Source organism: Falco peregrinus, chromosome 1 (assembly GCF_023634155.1).
Source record: "Falco peregrinus isolate bFalPer1 chromosome 1, bFalPer1.pri, whole genome shotgun sequence".
Lineage (NCBI taxonomy): Eukaryota > Metazoa > Chordata > Aves > Falconiformes > Falconidae > Falco > Falco peregrinus.
The window spans coordinates 86,221,125-86,242,222 of NC_073721.1; the positions used below are offsets into that span (position 1 = coordinate 86,221,125).

General features: G+C 40.4%; 1 protein-coding gene across 5 annotated transcripts in view; it reads right to left on the minus strand.

Annotated features, from left to right (window-relative positions):
• FUT8 (fucosyltransferase 8) overlaps positions 1-17,307 on the minus strand; it is a 187,533-nt gene extending 170,226 nt beyond the window's left edge. For 3 of the 5 annotated variants that reach the window (XM_055796329.1, XM_055796305.1, XM_055796312.1), the window contains exon 1: positions 17,067-17,307. The gene's annotated coding sequence lies outside the window, so the exon portion shown is untranslated. The remainder of the gene's footprint in view (positions 1-17,066) is intronic. The other 2 variants (XM_055796340.1, XM_055796347.1) reach the window with 1 other exon arrangement.
• Between the last annotated feature and the right edge of the window lie 3,791 nt (positions 17,308-21,098).

The following is a 21,098-nucleotide window of genomic DNA, read 5'->3' on the forward strand; positions in this document are numbered from 1 at the left end:
AGGAGGCCTGCATGGGTAATCAAGGAGCTTCTGGCAAAACTCAAAAAGAAGAAGGAAGTTTGAGGGCGACAGAACACTGGAACAGAGAGGTTGTGGAGTCTCCTTCTCTAAAAACATTCAAAACCAGCGGGGACACAATTCTGTGCAGCCTGCTCTAGGTGAACCTGCTTTAGCAGGGGGTTAGACTAGATGATCTCCAGAGGTCCCTTCCAACCCCAACCATTCTGTGATTCTGTGATTCTGTAAAACCATTTGTGTTTCTTGTCCCACAAGTCCATTTGAAATTCTGTCCCAGAATGTCACTGTTCTGATTGTCAGAAGTCAGGAAATTAGAAGGACATTCAGTTTTTCTTGGCAGGTTTGTATTATCTGTTCCAATGCAAACATTGCCCTTTAGCTGGAAGATCTCTTCTTCTCTCATGTCTGCCTTCCCTAGAGTCCATTATCAGTTTCCAGAACCTCTGCCCTCTCACCCTTGGCTTACTGAGGCTAAACCAGACAAACTCTGTTAATCCTCTTTGTATTATAAAGCCTCCATTCCCATTATCATCTGTTTTGCTTTCATTCTTGTCTCCTGAACATGCTCGCTCAGAAGTCTACACAGTCATGCCCTGTCCTTTACTCCTAGTACTTTATTTCTTCTTTTGTTTGCTTGATACCAGTCCTAAGATTGCACTTACTTTTTTTATTTCTATTACACTGGCAGCTGACAGATATCCTTCATCTTTCTGCCCCTTTGTCATTTCCAACTCACGGACTCTGAGCATGTCCCAAAATTTCTGGTTATTAATGTGGTGACGCAAGTCGAGGTGGACTTAAAAGAAACACTATGTCTGCGTGGCTGGGTTCGGACAAAATGGCCTTTATTGTTTATGCAAACTATTTATATATCTTAGACAGTGCAGGTGTTAGACCCTGCTAGGTTTTTGTGTCCTTCTTCTTGCTTGCTGTTTGCTGTTGCTGTAGGTGCCCGTATGCTGCAGTTCTAAGTTCCGATTTTTCACATCCTGTTTACATACCTGACAATTTGTGGCTGTCTTAAAGGTACACGGCTAAGTCTTTGAGGTCAACTAACTTATCTGCAGACCCGCTGCAGACCCCAACATATTAATTCTATGCAATGATCTCAATACTTAGAAATATTTAAAATCAGCCTGTTCCTCAGACTCAGATCCTTAAGGTCATATGGTTCTTTCTGTACCATCTCCCAGTTTGTTATCTGATGGTATCTCCCTACTTTGGGCCACCAGTAATTTCATCAGCATAATTTTGGGTTTATGTCAATATCATAAGGAAAACAACAAATTGGATTGGTCCCAGAACTGTTCCTTTGGAAGCTCCATCACTAATCTCCCTCTAAGCTGGTTCTTCCATCACAATAACTTTTTATCACAGTTTTAATGGATATACAGTCTAGTTAATCAGTCTCCCGCTCCTTCAAATTTTTGCATATTCAAAGATTTTTGCCCTTTTCAATCTTTCCCTTTCATTCCATGACAAATTGCTCCTATATATTAATACTTACAATAGTTCCAGTCTGTATCTTAGAACTACATCAGTCACACTGGCCAGTTTTACATTAATAGGATTCAGCACAATCTCCTTGCCAGCCACAGATGATAATTAACATTTTTCACCTCCACAGCTATTGATTGTGTAGTACAGGCTAAGAGGACCCTAAGGCTTGCATTCAATGGGAGTGATTGTTATTGGGGAAGAGCATTTCTGTCTGAGCACTTCTTCTCCATAGCTTCATTACTTTTTTATCTAACTTCAGCCAGAGCCAGCTGCTCATCTCTTCAGGGCAACTGAAAGCTATGAGATCATGATAGCTTCAGCTAATATTAGGCAGCCTAGAATGGGGTATCATCCACAGAATACTGGGACTTCAAACTCTCACCACCTTTCCTGATGTCCCCCTACACATACCGATGGAGAATCTGAGCTTTCAGGCTACATGTGTGAAAATTTTTATTGGTTGTAAGTTTTAAGTTCAGAATCAGTACAGTGTTGCTACTGTAGCTCTGCTCCTATGGGGTCTGAGAAAGAGTGGGCAGAGAACAGAACACAGACAATGTATCTGACCATCTAAAAATGAAAGGTGAAAGCAAACATAGGTAAAGGACATGAATAATAAACCAACTATATAAAATCAGAAATACTTTCAACATTCTTTACATTAATTCAATTTTAAAAGTCTTAGGAGATGCCTACTAAGGATTGTTGATTCAGCCTCCTAAACAGAGTAGTGATTTTTGAGGTTATGATGACTGCCACCCATAAGATGTTATCTATCTGAGAAAGAGAATAAACAGGTGCCCTTCTCAATATTTCACAAGACAAGTGAAAAACAAAAGGTTGGTCAGACTTAACTAAACACAAGCATTCCTCTCACAGTAGTTGTTCCTGGGAATTCACACAAAAAGTAAATTCATAAAGAGGATCTATCTTTAATACTTTTGGACAAAAGCAGACTACTCGGAGGTTGGGATTGCAAGGCGCTTTTTCCCAACAGTCAATATTCACTGATTTCTCAAAAAAAAAACATGCTCTTAGCATCCAGCTGCTATTTCGAACCACAGAAGTTGACTACTCTCTCTATATAAAATGGGAGATACATACGCATTCAAGAATTGGAGGGGGACATTCCAGTAAACTAGCAATTGCACAGATTTTCAATGATCAATTCATTTGGGATGACAATTAAAACAGTTTTTTCCCTAATAGGAAAACACATTAAAACATGCCAAGCTCCTCTACCAAAAGTAGTTCTCTAAATAGAGAAAATAATTTTTTACATTTATCACTGTAAGCCATTTATGTCGTCCAGCCACCTACTGTCTCCAAGATCACGGAACTTGTCATTTGCTGAAATAGCACTTATTTGTGACCACTGTTAAAGACAGGATATTGACCTATCTGGACTACTGGACTACCCAGGTATGGCTGGGTTTATGTTCTTACATTTACTTTATTAGACTCAACAATATATTCAGACACAGCAAGCTCCATGCCAGTGGAGCAGGAGCAACATTAAGTCTGGAATGCTGTAACATACTATTCCAGCAAAAAGCCCCTTTCAGATGAAAGATGGCAGACTTGCAAACCAGGTTTAGTCATGTTGACAGAGTTATACTGATTGTCTGAGAAATTAACACACTTGCAACTTAAATAAAACCCTTCAACTTATGTCCTGTAGAAAGCCTGATTAATATTTTATGGTTTATTTCCATTCTTTTTGTAAATTATTCAAAAGCATAGCTTGGCAAAGCACATGGGAAGTCCAGAGTGTCAGGTCAATTAGTTGTTTAAGCATTATGTAGAATTTCAAGTATTTGTTTCCAATTTCAGAGTGTAAATGTTATGATTGGGGAACAAGACAAAGTGAAGTAGGGTTGATAAATTCCTTTTTTAAAAATCCACTGAAACATTTGGGGATTAGTACCCCAAGTGTTAGACTTCTCCCTGTCGCTACAATTCTTGTAGCAGCGGTAGTTCTGAGGTAAAAACCTATGCTGCTGTGTGCTAGATGAGAAAAATTAAGACATGTAACTGAGGATTTAATTTCCGCATGCCTTTATCATGATTAGGTGAGCAAATTGACTAGCTACAGAAGAAACTACTCTATTAGGGATTGTTTAACAACCTCTCCCAAAATTTGCAGGCAGCTTGTAATTTCAGAAAGTGAGAAAACAGTCATTTGCTGATGCATTCCAGCTCCCTGCTACTGTGAGACTGTTCTCTATTGTACATTTGCTATTGATCCTTCCAGACCACTGATGCTTTTTAAGCCCTATATATAAGGAACAATACCTCTCTTCAAAGGCTGCTGGCAGCGCAGCAGAGCTCATCAGGAAAGACAACTAGCCCAAGCATTACTTTTCTTAATTGAGTCTATCTTCTTCTCTATGTCTTTCCCACTCTGGAAATAGTTCTAGTCTTTTGAGCTGTGTATACATATCATTCTAATATTTAAACACCCTCAACATGCTTAGCTCTTAATTACTCCATCAGTTTCACTGTAACCCTGGGTGCTCCAGTTTAGGAGCATGAAATGTTTCAATATTTCATGGGCAGGATCTGTAATTATTCACGGTTTTCCTTAATGACTGTTGTGGTAGTCCCCTCATTTTCCCTCAGTCCTTGATGGCTCCTTTGACAATATATGCACACCTACCCACACTGCACTGAAAATTTAATAAATAAACCTGAAGAAATAAAAGGGAATGAGAAGGTTAGGATCTTCAGTGTTATCCTTCAAGGCTACAATTAGGCTCCAACCCATTCTTCTAGATCCTATTTAATCTTCTCCTGAGTAACATGCCTTTGTCATTGTCTTGTCCTGGAAGGAGGCAACTTTGCATTTCAAGCTGGAAATCTGAAAAGGCCTCTCAATGCACATTGGGTACATCAAATTGTCACATTTTAAAATGGCTGCTCACCCTCACACCATCACAATTATCCCAGTTGAGTCTAGGGACCCTCCTTTTATGCTTGCCTTTGCAGTTTGAAAAAAAGTCAGGGCTAAATCAATATGTATATTCCACAGCATCCTGGAAACTCCTGGATCTCCCAGGTTTCAAAAGCAAGTACGTGTGTCAAGCAAGTGGTGACTCCTGTCACCAGTGACAGCATCTTCTACAGCTTTCTGCTTCTTCTAAAGAGGTCAGGGTTGGAAAAGCATTAGTCCTATAACAATTCTCTCTGTGATTACACAGTCACATTAATGTAACCTAAATGTATGCCAGTGCTGAATGAGATGGTCCTGCCATGTGTGGGGGTCTTGGTATGTCCCTTGTCTTGGTATATGAGCCCACACAGGTACATGGTGAACTAGATCAGGCACCTGGTCTGGCAGAAAAAGGGACAAAGTAAGTCACAACAAGGCAAAAAAAAAAAAAAAAAAAAGAAGTGGAAAAGGAGACAGAAGAGAAGAGAGAGGAGTGAGTGGAAAAGGGTGGAGAGGGAAAAGACAAACTAGATTACTTTCCTGATTTAGATTATGTGGCCACACAAATGCTAGTGACTTATCAAGGGAGTCAGAGAAACACTTCCAGAAGCATGGAAGATGGGAGGGCTACCACTCTCCATGACAAGCATGGGCCTGTGCTAGCTTGAACTGACTGCATAACCACAGATCATAAGTTACAAAAGTCCAGGCTTTCTGACGAAGTCAGCAAACCCACTACATAGGAGGATCCTGGCTTCATAGCTGAGACACCTCCCCTTTACCTCAGGGTCAGAAATGAGTAGGCAAAAGGACTGGCATTTCAAGTAAGAAGCAAGAAATGCAATTAAGACAGTGTTGATTATAGAAAAACCTGATGAAGGAGAGGAAGGAGTACCAAAAATGAATGATTTAAGGTATGTTAGCATAAAGGCAAGCTGACAATACCATTCATTGACTAACTGAATAATTTCCAGACGTATTTTGAGCAAGAAAAGCATTCAGATCTCACACCTTTCTCCATTCCCGTTTAACAGGGATATTATAACTTGCTCTCAAAAGCATTAAGCATAGACTACAAGGTAATGACCAAATTGGCAGTGCAATGATGTGATAAAATAATTCACGTTAAGTGTTTCTAATACCTGGCATTTCTTCAGTTATTCCAAGAGACTCTCAAAGTTCTTCACACAAAGAATGAATTACAGTTCACAACAAGCTGATAATGTACAAAACAACCCTATTGCACAGCTGGAAAACAGAAGCACAGGGCACTACTGTCTGTAAACACATAGTAAAGTAGTAGCATCATGTGGGTTATCCATCTGTATCAAAATATAAAGTCTTTAATGTCAGATTTAACACCAGCAGTTATCATAGTCGCAGTTACCACCGCTGGCTGTTGCAGTTTTTGGATGGACAGACTTCATGCCACTCTGAAGGGGCTCACTCCATATGCCACCCCCCAGTCTAACATTTCAAATACTGGCAAGAAAGCATTATCTATGAGGTATACAAAGTAACTTTATGAGCCAATGTTTATGCTTTCCCCAAAGGCAGGCCCTGAAGAGATATTTGATTAGCTACAGAAATGTCACTGAAATATTGAGCCTTCCAGGCAATCACTGGTCAACTCAAGGACCAAGACAAAAACAAAACAAATGTTCTTACAAGAACCTGTGTATTTTTCCTTTACTGCTTTCAGACCAGTACGACAAGCCACATATCCTTTGGCAGACTGCTTTCTGCTTTGCACCACAGTGAAATATGTGCATTAGTATCAGCTCCTAAGTTATCAGCTTTTCAAATTGTGGGAACCTCTTGGTGAGAGTACTGAAGCTCAGCTCCACTAGCCTGTTTACACCCACCAGCTGGAGATAAATTTATTCATTAAAAGATAGTTGAAACCTCCAGGAATAAGTTATATTTCAATCTTTTCTGACTATCCTTACAGAAACTGATATGCCTGATGGCTCTGATCAGGTGGGTTGTGGATTTCCTTGTCTCCATTGCCTGGGTCTTCAGGAAATGTAAGTCCTTTCAGATCATTTAATAATACTGTTTAGTACTTTGAAGGGTTATCTGTTCTCCTTTTTGGCACGTGCAAGGGAACCAACCTTTCCAATATGCCAGTTCAGCAGCCTTGCTGCTGTTAGATAGCCGTCCTTTACATTTCCTACCTTAACTGCATTTTGGCACGTGACAGCTTCTTGAAGTGAAATTGTTCTTAAGTCACAGTGTAACACGAAACATCGCATTTGAATGCAAGGGGCTAAGAACCAACAGGTACAAAACCGAGTCGTTGCCTTGCTACCTAACACAGCTACTGCAATGTGCACCATCATGACTGGACTGGGCCAAGCTGCAGCATCACTACAGAAACCACCCTGTGCCACAAACACAGCATGCACTGCTGCATAATGTCCTCTGCAAACACTGCAAAGGATCATTTTATCCACCCCAGAATTTCCTCTAACTTCCCAAAAAGAGCAACACAACTTTCATGATGTACTTTCTCACAGTAACATTTTCAGTTCATTCTAATTTCTCTACTCTATACAAAAATAGATGTCAAGTTTTTGGGAGACCTATGCACAGTTTTTCTTGACAATGACTCACTGCAGCTCCACAGGGATGCACATCTTTCCCCATGGAGTCAAAGCATACTTTGCATATAATTTAAAATCAAGAGATCTTGAAAATAAATAGGGAAAGCAGAGGAGACATATTCTGGAAAAATAATTTATTGATTTAATCTTATTTTTTCTAATTCTGGATGCTTAGCTTTGCAACTCTAAAATTATTTTTCATGGAAAATTGACATAAAAACAAAGATTACATATGCACAGATCTCATGAAATTGTAGTAAAGCATGATGACAGGGTAAAAAAATAAATTAAAGGGACAAAACCCAAGCTGTAATTTTAAAATAGTCTACCAAAAAAATTGAGGGCAGTGATGCCAAGGAGCTCAGCTCCAAATTTTCACATGGTTTTCATTTCACAAAAAATAAAAGCAATTACAGTTCTGCAAAAGCCAAAACCACAATATCCTCTCTAACACAAAGTGTTTGGAATATTTCTCAATGCCCTTAAAGGGAGACTGTCATCCTGATTCTTCATGTTGCAAAAGCAGATGCACTTCAAGCTATTTCACTGGTTCCTCAGTCTCCTTGTCTAACTTCTGGCTTTACTGTCATTTTTCTCACTACTTTAGGAGGCTCAGATAAATGAAAAAGCAATGGTTTTTTTTCAAGTCATAAAGACAAATGATTGTATAGGCCAAACGGTAAGGATAATTATATTTGAAGTGTTACCAAACTGGAAGAGGAAAAGATCAGTGAGAGGAAGTCCTTTTTAGTAATAATCTCTTGGTCAGTTTGTGCAGTACTTTTAGCATCAGGTGAAAGCATTCAGGTAGAATTGTATAATTGAATGTTCTTGCAGTGGGAAACCCCAGATCACTTTGCTTCCACACAAAAAAAAAAACAAACAAAAAACCAAACAAACAAAAAAAACCCCTAATGAGCAGCCAGCAGTTCTTTCAGCTTCATACTAGAGATGTATGTGGGGAAATGCCTATATCATATAGATAACCTCTTGGTAGTCCCCCTGCCAGTATACCCCATCAGGATTGACATCATCAGCATGTCACTGGCAAAGCACTCCACAGATTCTTACTATACCACACATTTCTTATTCTATAAATTCCTCCTGGAGCAATTGCCAGCATGTTCTCTGTACTACCAAAATGTTACATACAGCTTTGAAACATCTGTAAGGACTTCCCCTGACTGGTAGCCTAAACTGTTTGAGTTTTAGCTTCAGGCTACTTGTAGTTGTCCTTCCAAGTTCAGGAACTGTGAGCAACTCACTTGCATCTGTTATTATGCCTTATCATATACATGTCACTTTAAGCATATTTGATGGTTTAGAAAAAATAAATGCAAACCTTTCTCCAGAGTTACAAAGCAGACATGCAAAGTTCTCATTCAAGAATAAATTTATGTATCACAAAGTAAGTGAAGGGAGTAGTGGACCCTTCCCCTTTGGAGAAAGATGTCAATTTTAAGGAACAATTGAAAGGGAGATCATATTTGATACATGCATATGATAATACGTAAATATATGTTTTTTATATATATATATATATATATATACACACACATCTATATCACAGATGTTGGAAGCCCTAGGGTGTGGAGGAATCCCGGCACAAAATCCTGTGTGGGAGAGACACAAAAGGAGCAGCTGAGAGACAAGATTGGCAAAAACAACATGTGGACTTGTAGGCAGAAAGATGTGTGGGCAGAGTTGTTTACAGCCTCGAAGGCAAGGACAAAGAATATGAATTTGATGCAGATTTTCAGTAAAATACATTGAGATTTTTTACAATTACTTGGCCAGAATTTCTATAGTGTTCTACCCTCTAATATCTTCTAGACTGCTTAGCTTTAGCGTCTTTTGTGTCCTTTACCTTGAAAAAGTGAGGACAAGAGACTGATACAAGGGAGGCAATACTGTAATGGGAAGCCAAAATGCCTGATATATACATGGAAAACTCCAACAGAAATTTCCCAAGCAATATGTGTCAGTCCAGGTGATCTCTGATTTGCACAACATATTATTTTCTAGCATGAAAGTCTGGATTATTTTTTTTTTAATCATGGAACAGGCAAGTATCAGAAGGGTGAATGACAGCAAGTTATTCACCCTTAAGAAATACATTTGATAAAGTTCTGGAAATAATGGTTCTATTTTTTGTCAGAATGGATAAAAGACAGGCTGCTGACACATGGAGATGATAATTAGTCAGGCAAAGAACAATGATCACACTCCTATTGCCACACTCACCTAATGGAAATTAAATATTGTAAAATTATGCCCTGTATCTCCAGTGCACTAAATTGCTGTGTCAATAGCGTGCTACAAGCTGTGTTTTCACTGTATGTGCTACCTCCTTGGCCACCCAGCACCAGGGCCAAAGGCTCCACAGCCCCAAGAGCCACCCTGAGGGCCAGCAGGCAGGTGGTGCGGCAGTGCCCAGCAGAGGAAGATGAACCACCTACTCCCAAGCAGGCATGACTAGGTACATGTGTGCTTGTGTCTTACTTCAGCTGAGCATAGAGGGGTCTCTTTGTACACATCAGGCAAGCAATCATATAGGCCTTAAAAATACATAAAGCAGAAGAGAAATACAGATCCTTTTCAGTTAGACATTCCATTATGTTGGTGCCAGCTCTGCGAGTGTTATTAAAAAAAAGTCTTTGACACATGGATTAGAATCAAAATCTCACAGACAAATTTTGCCCTAAGTGAAAACAAAGTCAGAAAATTAATCCATGTCTCTTAGATATCATGGTGTCTAAGAGACCACGCTGCTTCTCTAAACTTTCTCATGCTGAGACTTAGAAAGGGTGGAAAGTGTTACTCTTACAGCTTTGGGACCTGCTGACAGCTGCAGCTCATCTTTGGTGGGACCACAATGATGGGTGGAAAAGGAACCCACAAAAATGCTTTCTGCATAACAAGTCTCCACAACCAGTGTAAGCCTGGCCTGCTAAACCTTCAACAGCTTCCTTGAGCTAGGCTGGGAGGCAGAATGTGGCCAAGGTGAGAGAAGATATTATTACAGCAATTCCCTGTTCCTGCAGGCCTGCAGGAAGCTTAGTGTGGGTGACAGCAGCCCCAGATCAGTGCTTATTTGTATCTACAGCAGTAAAGGCAACTAAAGTCTTCCTGTGCTCATACAGAGCACCCTTATTGACATCAACAACACAGGAATAAAATAATTGCAATTGCAGACTTCTAGGCACAGCAGGAACTACGGGAGTCTAAGTTTGCCCTCCCACAGAGAACCTCACCTGTCATTTGACATAACTAGCTTCAGAGGCAAGAAAGCAATTCACTCCGCAGTGACTCAAAGACTTTGCATTTTTTGAGATAATTCTAAAAACTGGACTAAATTTTCATATGTGTAAGACATGAATGTCCACCATCTGAGGCTCAAATGAGGTCATAATCTACTTGTTCCTGTTCTTTGGAGGCACATCTTGTGCCCAAGCAGTGTGATAGTTGAGACACTAGTTTTTACAGCCAGCAGCACAGAAGGGACTATTTTAGCCACCAGCTTGTCCAGTCACCTTTGATTTTTCCTTCTCCCCCACAAATAACTAATTAGTTGTCTGCAGCTGAGCTGACAGGACAGCTGAAACCCAAAGACAAATGTAGACTCACACTATATATCCAGACACAAGATGCCTTAACAGTATCAGGGCTTTTTGCTAAAACAGATAGTGAAAATACTAGCCTCTACCAATGGAAATCGATATAAAGCTCTCCCACTGTTGGCTAAAAGCCAGTCTTCCCACAGCATAAACATCTCCAGCACACTGAACGCAGTCCAGACATACCCCATTCCATGACCAATATTCACATCCACGTCCTTGTGTTTTTCCCAAGTGGGTACACCTCTCTGTAGCATAAGGTGGGGCACATGGCCGTATCCAAGGGGTCCTCAGGAAGGAAATATTTGGGATGAGGTTGCAAGTTAAGTAAATTGTGCTGAGAGGCTGAATCTGGATCATAAATCATCAATTGCATGGGTTTTGCCACTGCAGCACTAAGCATGTTTTTGCTTGTCTGTGCCAATCAGCTGCACAAAGCTTGCAATCAAACCTTCAGCTTGGTCGAGAAACATTTTTTGCTTTGTACCATAACACTGCCATGTTTTCCTCTCTGTAGGAAAGCAGCAGAAAACAGATGACAATTACTTTTTTTATAGAGACTCATTCAGTAAGAAGCAGCTACCTCTCCTGATCTCACATTATTTGAAACTACTCTTTTGCTAGGCCCAGTTTTTATTCACAGATTTGCAATAGCCTAACCAAGTCCATTTCAAAATATCTACCCACTTTTGGCCATTCAAAGTGGTTTTTTCTTAGCAGAAATTATTATAGCCCACTGCGGTAGTGTCTCTTAAAATATACTCCTATTTTCCTTATAGCTGGGGAAAGGTGCCTGCCACACCATATCAACAGAGCTCATTTAAGCCTGGCCCAGCGCACTCAGCAGTAGTCGGGAGAGGGTGACCTGCTTCAGGCAGACACTGCTGGCCTGATGCAAGGGCAGCAGGAGCAGTGGCACTATTCTGGTCACACTGTTGCAGGGTTGGCAATGAAAAGACACGTCCTTAGAATCTGTGAAGTGAAAATCCTAGAGCCCAGAAGTAATCTGCAAGCCACTCAGAAAACCAGGAGGGAGGCGAGGCACGTCTTGTTTCAGTGAAACCTCATCTGTGGTTTTGATTACCTCTATCCCTGTCTTTCTCTGTGATCTTTGCAAAGGAAAAGGGTGATTTCAGATCTGCTGGGAAGCAAAGAGATCAGGAGGCTCAGCGAGGCAGAGGGGCTGGACAGAGGGTCCGGGAGATGGCCTCTCCCCTCCGGCCACCCCTGCCCCCTGAGGGAAGGGGCACAGAGTGCAAACATATGCTTTTCCAGATCTCCCCACAAACTAGACAGTGGTCCTACCATTTCTGCAGGAATTTTGTCTGCTCCAGGCCTGCCCTGCCTCCCTGTTCTGGTACCTGTGGGGTGCAGGAGCACTTCCACCTGAGCCATGAGGGAAGGGGAGCTGGAACTGTCCTGTTGCTCAGGGGAGCGCTTCCCTCTCTCTGCTCTGGTAAAAAGGAGTTGGCTTTTCCCTCCCTCTCACGGCCTCTTCATCCTTGTCTCTTCCTTCCCTCACACTGCTGCGTGACCGAGAGAAGAGGGAGCGCCTATGCCCCCTCCCTCTGCCTACAGCCAGGCCTGAGGAGGGTGAAGCCCCGCCACAGTGGTGGCAAGTGAGTGGGACAGGGCACACCGGGCACCCCACCTACACCGAAGCAGCTGATGGGGAGAAGAGAGGCAAAAATGCGCTAGGGTTGGCAGCACATCATGAACAGCTGTGCCAAGTGAGCCGAGCAGGCATGGGGACAGCACCACCTAAGCTCAATGAATTTGGAAGCTGTCAGGAATATGAAAGGCCCACTACGAGGCAGTGCCACAGAGATAGGCACAGCTCGGTCTCAGATGGCAGGGGCTGACACCACATTAGCTGCTGTGCTCTTCTGACAGTAGCACCCTGCCACCCTCATCCCTCACCAGCAAGTCCCGGATTGCACTGTTCCAGTGAAAATGTTCCCTGTTGGGTCTTTCCTGCATCTGCCTTAGCTGGCATGGCACCTGTGGCATCTCACACCTTTATGTTAACCTGAAGGGCTGGCTTCCCTGATTTGGCTTCCTAAGGGTTTTGCACTGAAGTGATCACAAGAGTAGGAAGGTGATGTTTGCTGAAGATGATCTCTTGTCCTCTTCTGCAACTTCATGCCTCAAGGACACATGAAACTCCAAAAAGATGTATTTCACTGTCAGGCCAAGCCACACCAGAACGTTTCAGTGTTTGTGTGTGAAGACTTTTCAGAACTTTCTGTTGCACAAAAAACACAATAGCAACTCTTTACCACTATTTGAGATTTATTATTGGGGGGGAGGGGAGGGGAGGGTAACTATGCAGATATTTCCCACGGCTGGGGGAATCCCATTTTCAGGCTCTGAGCAACACAATGGCCTTCATTTCCAAGGGGAGTCTCTCCCCCAGTTGTCATGTTGCCCTGGTATCCTGCTATGAAAACTCAGGATGCTCCAAATGGCTTTCTAGCTTTGTTACACAGAGTACATGGGTACCCTGCATTAATTGCTAATATTATAGATTTGAACATCCTATTATATTTCTTCTATAGATCTACCATGCTTTGTAAAAGGAGAGAATGAAAAGTACCCCATGCACCATTTAATCAGTTTTCAATTCAGTTTGCATTCACTGTATATAACGTAAAGTAGACTGCTCCCCATCCCACGGTGGCTGTCATCTTTACTTCTCTCTGAAGATGACAGGCAATGATTTACTAACACCTGTACAATTGCAATGTCAAATTCCAGCTCTTGAAATACAAGGCTTAGCTCTGTGATATATGGCAAGACATCTAAAAGTACATATATCACCTCTACAAAATCTGCCTGGGACCAGTCCTTTATCAACTTGGGTATCAGGGCCCTTCATTAATACAAGCTCCTAATGGCTGAAGTTTTAAATGCAGATTGCTCTCCATTGTATAATGCTAACCAGTCATGAATGTCCTCTTTTTTTTCACTGGTGACTCATCTGGTAAATCCTGAATCTTTTTCTTTTTAGGGAATTCAGGAGTAATAGAAAAGACTTCTCCAGTGAAAAGTAATTTATTAACAAGGTATTTGACATCCAGAAAATTCATGTAAGTCCTAACAGTCCTCAGTATAACTGAAAGGTAAGCAACATAAAATCTACCTATTGGAACAAGTTCTTAGTCAGTCAAGCAATATTATGAAAGGGTGATGGGATGATGCATGCATCCCACTACAAAATTCCTTACATTTCTGTAGGAGTAACAGCCAAGGCATCAACTGAGTATGTTAAACTCTTTCTTTCCTACTCTGCCTGTTCCTCCAAGCAGTAGCTGTAGGGCCTTAACATTCACAGTCAGCTTTTTTCAGTAATGTCCTTGGAGGGAAAACCGATCTTTGGCAAGAATGTGAAAAGACAAACACAAACCATTGGCACTTATTATAGCTTTTCATATACTTATGCAGTTATATACTAAGTATTTTCACTGCTGTTGCTACAATCTGTTCCAAGAATCTCAGGAATTTGCAAAGTAGGTGTTGTTTTTTTTCCTACAGTCAGGAATCTGAGGAATCAATTGTTATTCCCCATGTACCTAATAATCCTTGACTTTCTTAATTAACAACAGGAACAACAGCTGATGTTACAATATTTATGATGATCCAAGATTTTTTTCAACTCCTTCCCTAAGATGTTTGTTTGTCTTTAATCCATCTCCCACAAAGTATTATATAAGTTGGGACTCAGATTTGGTGTCTAAATTTAAAAGAATGGTGGAAGTATCAAGGTTAATTACATTTCTACATGTCTTGTGGTAGGCAGGAGAAACCCAAGGGAGAGGCAGGAAGAACTGAACCATTACACATTCTGTTTGTTAGCAAATGGCTCAAAGCCAGCCAGTCTCTGGACCAGACACAGATCTTGGGGATGGCTAGGGCTATTGCTGGGGGGAGGAAGTTGTACAAAGTATACAGAACCATAAGAAATCAGACTTATTCTACTTATTCTGTAGCTCTTGGAAAAACTTGTTCTAATTCTGTGTTTGACTTAAAGATTCGGTGTATCTGCCAGATAAGATTTTTTGTGTATTCTTTTTCCTCCATGTCTAAGTGCACACCTAATATTTGGAGATCTCTTGCAAAATAAAATCCATATTCATCTTGCAGATCAACATAGCAGTAAATCTGAATTTTGTATTGTCGTGCTTAGTTTTCTTTTAGTGATGTTTCTCTCAGCTTTCTTATTATTCTGAGGACACATTAACAAGAAAAGGCTGTGCTGGAACCAGTAGATCTTACTGCATGTCTGAAATTCTGGCTGAGAGCTGGTGCTCCCTGTCAGTCCTCAGAACCTTCCAATTTTCCTGCCTTACAAATTCTGGTTTTATCTCAGAAATCAGCATTCAATAGTTCTCACAGCTTCATGACTTTAGAATATAATTCAATTAGCCATAAATACATTTCTCTATCATTCTCAAAGTAAGACCCCTTCTCCAGATTTTGCTATGATTTTTGCAGGTATTCATTAATATAGATCAGTTCTTTGTTTATTCTCTTCAGAAGCAATTACATGTATCATATTAAATGGCCCTGTATCTTATCTGAATGCTCCTTTCAAGTGGAATGAAATGCTACTTCTCATTTGATTACATTTTTTTTCGTAGATGGCTAGTTTATAAGTCAGCAGTTACTTCTTGTCTGTGCTACTAGGATAATCACTCACTCCTCTTTTAGTAAAATGCCTGCCTTAATAATTTCTTCCTTGAAGTGCTGACATCATACCAGTTTGTGCTCTAAATCTCTGCTTTCTTCTGATCATCCTTGTAAAATTTCAGTTTATGCTAAATAAAATCTATTTAAGTTCCAATGTGAAATTCTGTTAATTTTGAAATTATAAAAGGAGCTTGCTTCACTACATAAATTTCATACGTATCAATATCTCTTTCATGTAGTATTGATCTGTTTATCATCCTACTCAAGAAATCCATATTTCCTCCCTTATTTATATTCTATGGGAAAATCATGTCCCTGTAGCTTCAGCATCATATCTACAACTTTAGCTGGTGGTAAACAGAAGTTTCTTCCAGAGCAAATCTGGAACTCTTGCAGGCTTGGTAGGTACACTTCAAACAACCAAATTGGAACCAGTTCTTACCAATTCCTTTTCAAACTTGAAATAGTTCTTCCACAGCAAAAGAGATCTCAGGGAATATACAACTGACTGTTCTTGAGAATATTCAGATCTGTATTTCCAGAAGATGCCTTTGCTGAAAGTATACCTGGACAGGGGCAGATCCTTTGCATGTACTGTTTGCTCATGTGTTAAGTAAATCTTCCATCTGTCTTCCCTATCAACAAAGCTCCTAATATGGCATGTGATGCATCCATTCTGTGCAAAGATGTGAAGAATTAATTTATTATATGTGCTTGTGAACATATAGTTCATAAGATGGATCAGAGGATCAGATAAGTGAAGTTTACCCTTCCAGTAGCCTATACAGAAGGGCAAATACACAATCTTTTCAGAAAAAAAAAAACCCAAAAAAAAAAGTGTTTCAGCACTTCCATCACTGGTTTACATGTCATGTGAGATTGTCGCTCTTGCTGAGATTAAAGACTGTCCTTGCACAGACAGATGTGTTTCAAAATCAGTTTTGCAAAGGGATTGTTATTTTTATATTCACAAGCAAAAATTTTTTAGCACCAGGGGGTTTAGTTGCTGCTTTACTATGCAAGAGCTTCTAAAGCTACTTTGGCTCCTTGGATTCCATGGGCAGAGTGACTATCATTAAATGAAGATGATCCAAAATAGTTTTGTGGTGCTGTCCTTGTGGTGGGAACCAACTGTTACAAAGACAGGGCTAGCTGCAGGATAGGCAGGGAAGAAAGCGAGACGTTGTGCTAAACTAACAAATCAGAGGAAAAGATTTCAGGAGTAATCACCCCCTCTTACCTGCAGGTCTGTTAGTTTTCCCTCGCAGCATGCAGAGAGCAGCCAACAGACATCAGAGAAGAGATGCTGCTCCAGGCAGACCCTGACATAGTTTTAGATAAATCTATATCTGCAACAACAGCCTATGTCCTATCTTTTTCTTACAATCAGAAATGCATTTCAACACTAACAGAGATTTAATGAGCCATTTGTAATAGCCCAAAACTCACAGGTGTTATTGCCATTTGGGTTTACTTGGCTGGATAAGCCCCTACTACACAGCCAAGTTGCTACCCAAGGTTTAGCGTTCACAAGCCAGATTGAAGATGTAATTAATACTAACCCAGATTGAGGCATAGATTATTCTGAATGAAGTACAAACTTGTACTCAGCAGCATCCAAAGGATGGAACTTCTCAGATAGACAATCTTACAACTCAGGCACATGTAAGAAGTCAGAAAATATTAAAATCTATTTCACTTTACCTTTGTTTTCTTTCCTCTGGTACAATGAAATAAAATATCAACAAGCAGCTTGATGCACCTTTTGGATGATAATTTAAAACTCAGTGTTCTGGTAGAACACCAAGTCTTTGGTTCTGTGAAACCCAAAATACACAGAACAGTTTTTGGGAACTGGCTCTTACTCTGTAATTCCATAGAGAATCTAAGGCAAATACTGTTTTCTGCTGTGTTTGCAGCCTATTCAAAGCGGCCTTGTTCTAATGTAAAAGTATGAAAAAGTGAAGTCTTAAGCAGAAGTGAAACTTACTAGTCTATTTTCAGCATGCATATCCTGAGATGAGTGAAAAAACAAACACCGCTAATAATAAGTAAATCATTTTCATTCTTTCAGTACTAGCTGGTAACTTTAACATTTTAGTATGATTTTTATAGTGATGGCATCCTCTTAAAATAAAATAATAGCTTAATTAAGAAAGTAAATGTGTCCATAAATATATGCATAAAAAATTACATGGCCCCATATTTCTATGTGAGTAGGAAGTAAAGAGGGAAAAAAAAGTACAGCAAAAGGTTGATCTGTACCATTTTGGTAAGTTGCAACTAAGGTGGAGGAAAAGGAAAGGGGATAGTACCTATCGTAGAGCATGCATTTATATCAAACCCATTGGATAAAAAAATGCTAGTAAAAGGGTTTGTTGAACCACATCCTCATAAAGCTGGGGCTTTCATCTTTAATGGAAATAAATGAAGTCATCTGACGTGAGAGGAGTATTTGATGCGGGTGGAAAGAATGCAAGGGCTTTTTGAATAATCAGGGTTTAAGCTTACAGGAAACAAATGTCAAATTGCTAGAGGTCATTTCACCTCCATATGACAGGCATTCATTGCAGAGGAGTCACAGACTAAGCTGTGGACAGTGAATGCTACAAAGGAATGGAGGATCCCTTCCATTAATAAGAACCCTAAGAATAATCTAAGTGATATTTCATAGCTTTGTATCAGCACGCAAACAGAGGTGCTTTGCATATAACTAGGCATCTAAAGGGTTTGTGTGAGAACAGTTAGGGCTTGGAATTGGAAATAAAACGTAAAGTAAACCTGCACCATAAATTCTTCGTAACAGAACTGGAAATGAGCTCTGAAAAGGTCTTCTAACAACAGTGAGTTTGGCTATAGAAATGACCTGTCTGTTCGGAAGAATAGGGAGTCTTACAAATTAAATCCTGGGAATCAAATAGATGGGGCAATTTCAGAGGTGGAGGAAAGATAAGCTGACAACACGGGGAACAAAACTATCAAGGACTAGCTAAGTAGTCTTCCTTACACTCACAAAGAAACATAAATTTACTAGCAAAACATAGTTAGAAAACTATGAGCTCATGGATCCAAACTAGGCCACAGCTGAGTCCAGAATCAGAAGTCTCTGTCCAAACTCAGGTCCAGAGATAATGATTCTCATTTCTGTTAAACCTATAAAAATAATTCTCAATGATTTCAAGACTGTGCCATTTAGAATTAAGTTGGTGCCAAAAAAGACTGCAGCTAGAAAGCCTTGGACGTCTTTGGTTTTTCAGGTATCTACAGTGTAGATACAAGACAAGAAATGTCACAGCATGCTTCCCTGTCTCAGAGACAGGAAACTGCTCATGAGCCATATTTAGCCTGCACCTTCAATACATTAAGTGCACAGACACAAAAAGTCCCTTTACTGATCTGAAAGCTCTCAGGTGCACTGTGGCATTCTTTTGCTCCAATATGCACATACCTCTGGTCTCTTGTGCACTTTGCTGCCCTTGTACAGCTATGACAGTAAGTTGCAGAACAGTATACTCCTGCAAACTGTTCAAATTCTGCTGTTCTCCTGTGTTTGTCCACCACAGACAAAGATGGAAGTGTTTCAAGGCTTTGAAAAGCACAGAAGAGGAAATGACATCTCCAGGATGCCCCACCAGGAAAACTCAAAGCTTTCACTGCCACTGAATAGAGAATTGGAGTTTTGAGCTGCCGCCTCCCTGACATACCTCCTGCGGTGTAGGAAGGGCGTCCTGGTTTCAGCTAGGATAGAGTTAAATTTTCTTCTTAGTAGCTGGTACAGTGCTGTGTTTTGGACTTAGCATGAAAATAGTGTTGATAGCACACTGATGTTTTAGTGGTTGCTAAGTAGTGCTCACCCTAAGTCAAGCACTTTTCAGTTTCCCATGCTCTGCCAGGAAGGAGGTGCACAAGAAGCTATGAGGGAGAATAGCCAGGACAGCTGACCTGAACTAGCCAAAGGGATATTCCATACCATAGAATGGCATGCTCAGTATATAAACTGGGGACAGTCGGCTCAGGGACTGGCTGGGCATCAGTCAGTGGGTGGCAAGCATCACTTGTGCATCACTTGAGTCTTTTTTTCCCTTTTTTTCCCTTGGATTTTATTTCTCTCTCTTTCCCTCTCCTTTTCATTACAATTGTTGTTGTTATTAAAACTATCATTATTATAATATTTTATATTATTTCAATTACTAAATTGTTCTTACCTCAACCCATGAGTTTTACCTTTTTTTCAGATTCTCTTCCCCATCCTGCTGGGGTTGGGAGGGGAGTGAGTGAGCGGCTGCGTGGTACTTGGTTGCTGGCTGGGGTTAAACCATGACAGAAGGGCTTTCCCATTTCCTCTGAAAGGCAAAGAAGCAACTGGGAGGTTCCTGACTCACAGTGTCAAGACAGCACCTATAACTCTTGTAAGATGTAGTACTGATGTCTTCCGGATCATCCCTTCTGCCCTGGGACTGAGAATGGTGTCTAATGTCTTCTGAGTTCCAAGGCAAGACAATGGCATAGGGAACATCTAAACAAATACCTCCCAGTTCCCTACAATTACTCTGACTGCTCCTCCAGCTGCTCCCAAGGAAGTTAGCTTGAATCTCAGCTTAGTGCACGAAGTGTCACTGAACATGCCTGCCCAGCTTTCCCCCAGGTTATTCTGACTGGCCCTTGGGATGGCAGGGCCCCACATCCAGTCTTTTTCAGCTTTTGTACTGATTAGGAGAGATCACCTGTAAGAGCATGAAAAAAGTTTGTTCTGCAAGATCTGTTAATCTTCTGGCCTCTGCCAGGGGCTGAGATGGCAAATTAATATGAACTTTGATAATAAATTTTCATTTAAAAATTGCCAGTGACCTGTCATAGCATCGAGGTGTGAAAATTTGACAGAAATTTATTAGTCCTTTCTCTCTTGCATTTGTCTGTAAATATGGTCTTTCTGATCACTCAGAGGAAGTGCGCTGATTTGCCATATCTGTAATTATTACTGGAGGAAGAGCAGACAGCTTTTTGAAACCTCAAAAAGTTAAGGGAATAATTTAAATCACCAATAGATTCAGTTACACTCTGGCATATGAAGCTGAAAACACAAAAAGTTTCTGTAATGTGCAATCATTATCCTCCTCTGATGATGGTATTAAATTGTGCACAATGGCAATAAAAGCAAAGATCCCAAACCTACCGACTGCTGTGATAAGAGAGGAAACCCTGACATGAACAGGACTGCAGTGGGATTGTGACATTTTAATGATAGTTTAGAAATACAAAAATCTCTGAAGTAGAGATAGTCAGTCTTCTATTCAATTCTCTTTCTGTGTGAATAGCAGTCTTGATGGAAGCATAAGGTGAAATTTATCCACTAGCCTTTCAGTTTCATAGACGTAGATTTAAGAAACTATTTTAAATCAGGAAAAAAAATTGTCTGAAAATAACATAGAGAATTTTATTTTTGCTTCTTTAAAGTTCTGTCCAGCAATACAAATACATTGCATGTGGCCTTGCTTTCTTCCGTATTTTTCTTCCAAGTTCACATGATCTGAGCTATACTTAACGACTCATAAACCCCCAAAATCACGTCCTCCAAAATTTCTAAGGTTTTCCAATAGATCTCATGATGTAAGTTTAGAAATACTGTCAGTCTGACACAAAGCTGCTATAATAGGCTGTTCAATACAACATTGTACTGTCTGGCTAAATTAGTAGATATTGTTTTGCAACTAAAATTGATGGAACTATGCAAGTAGA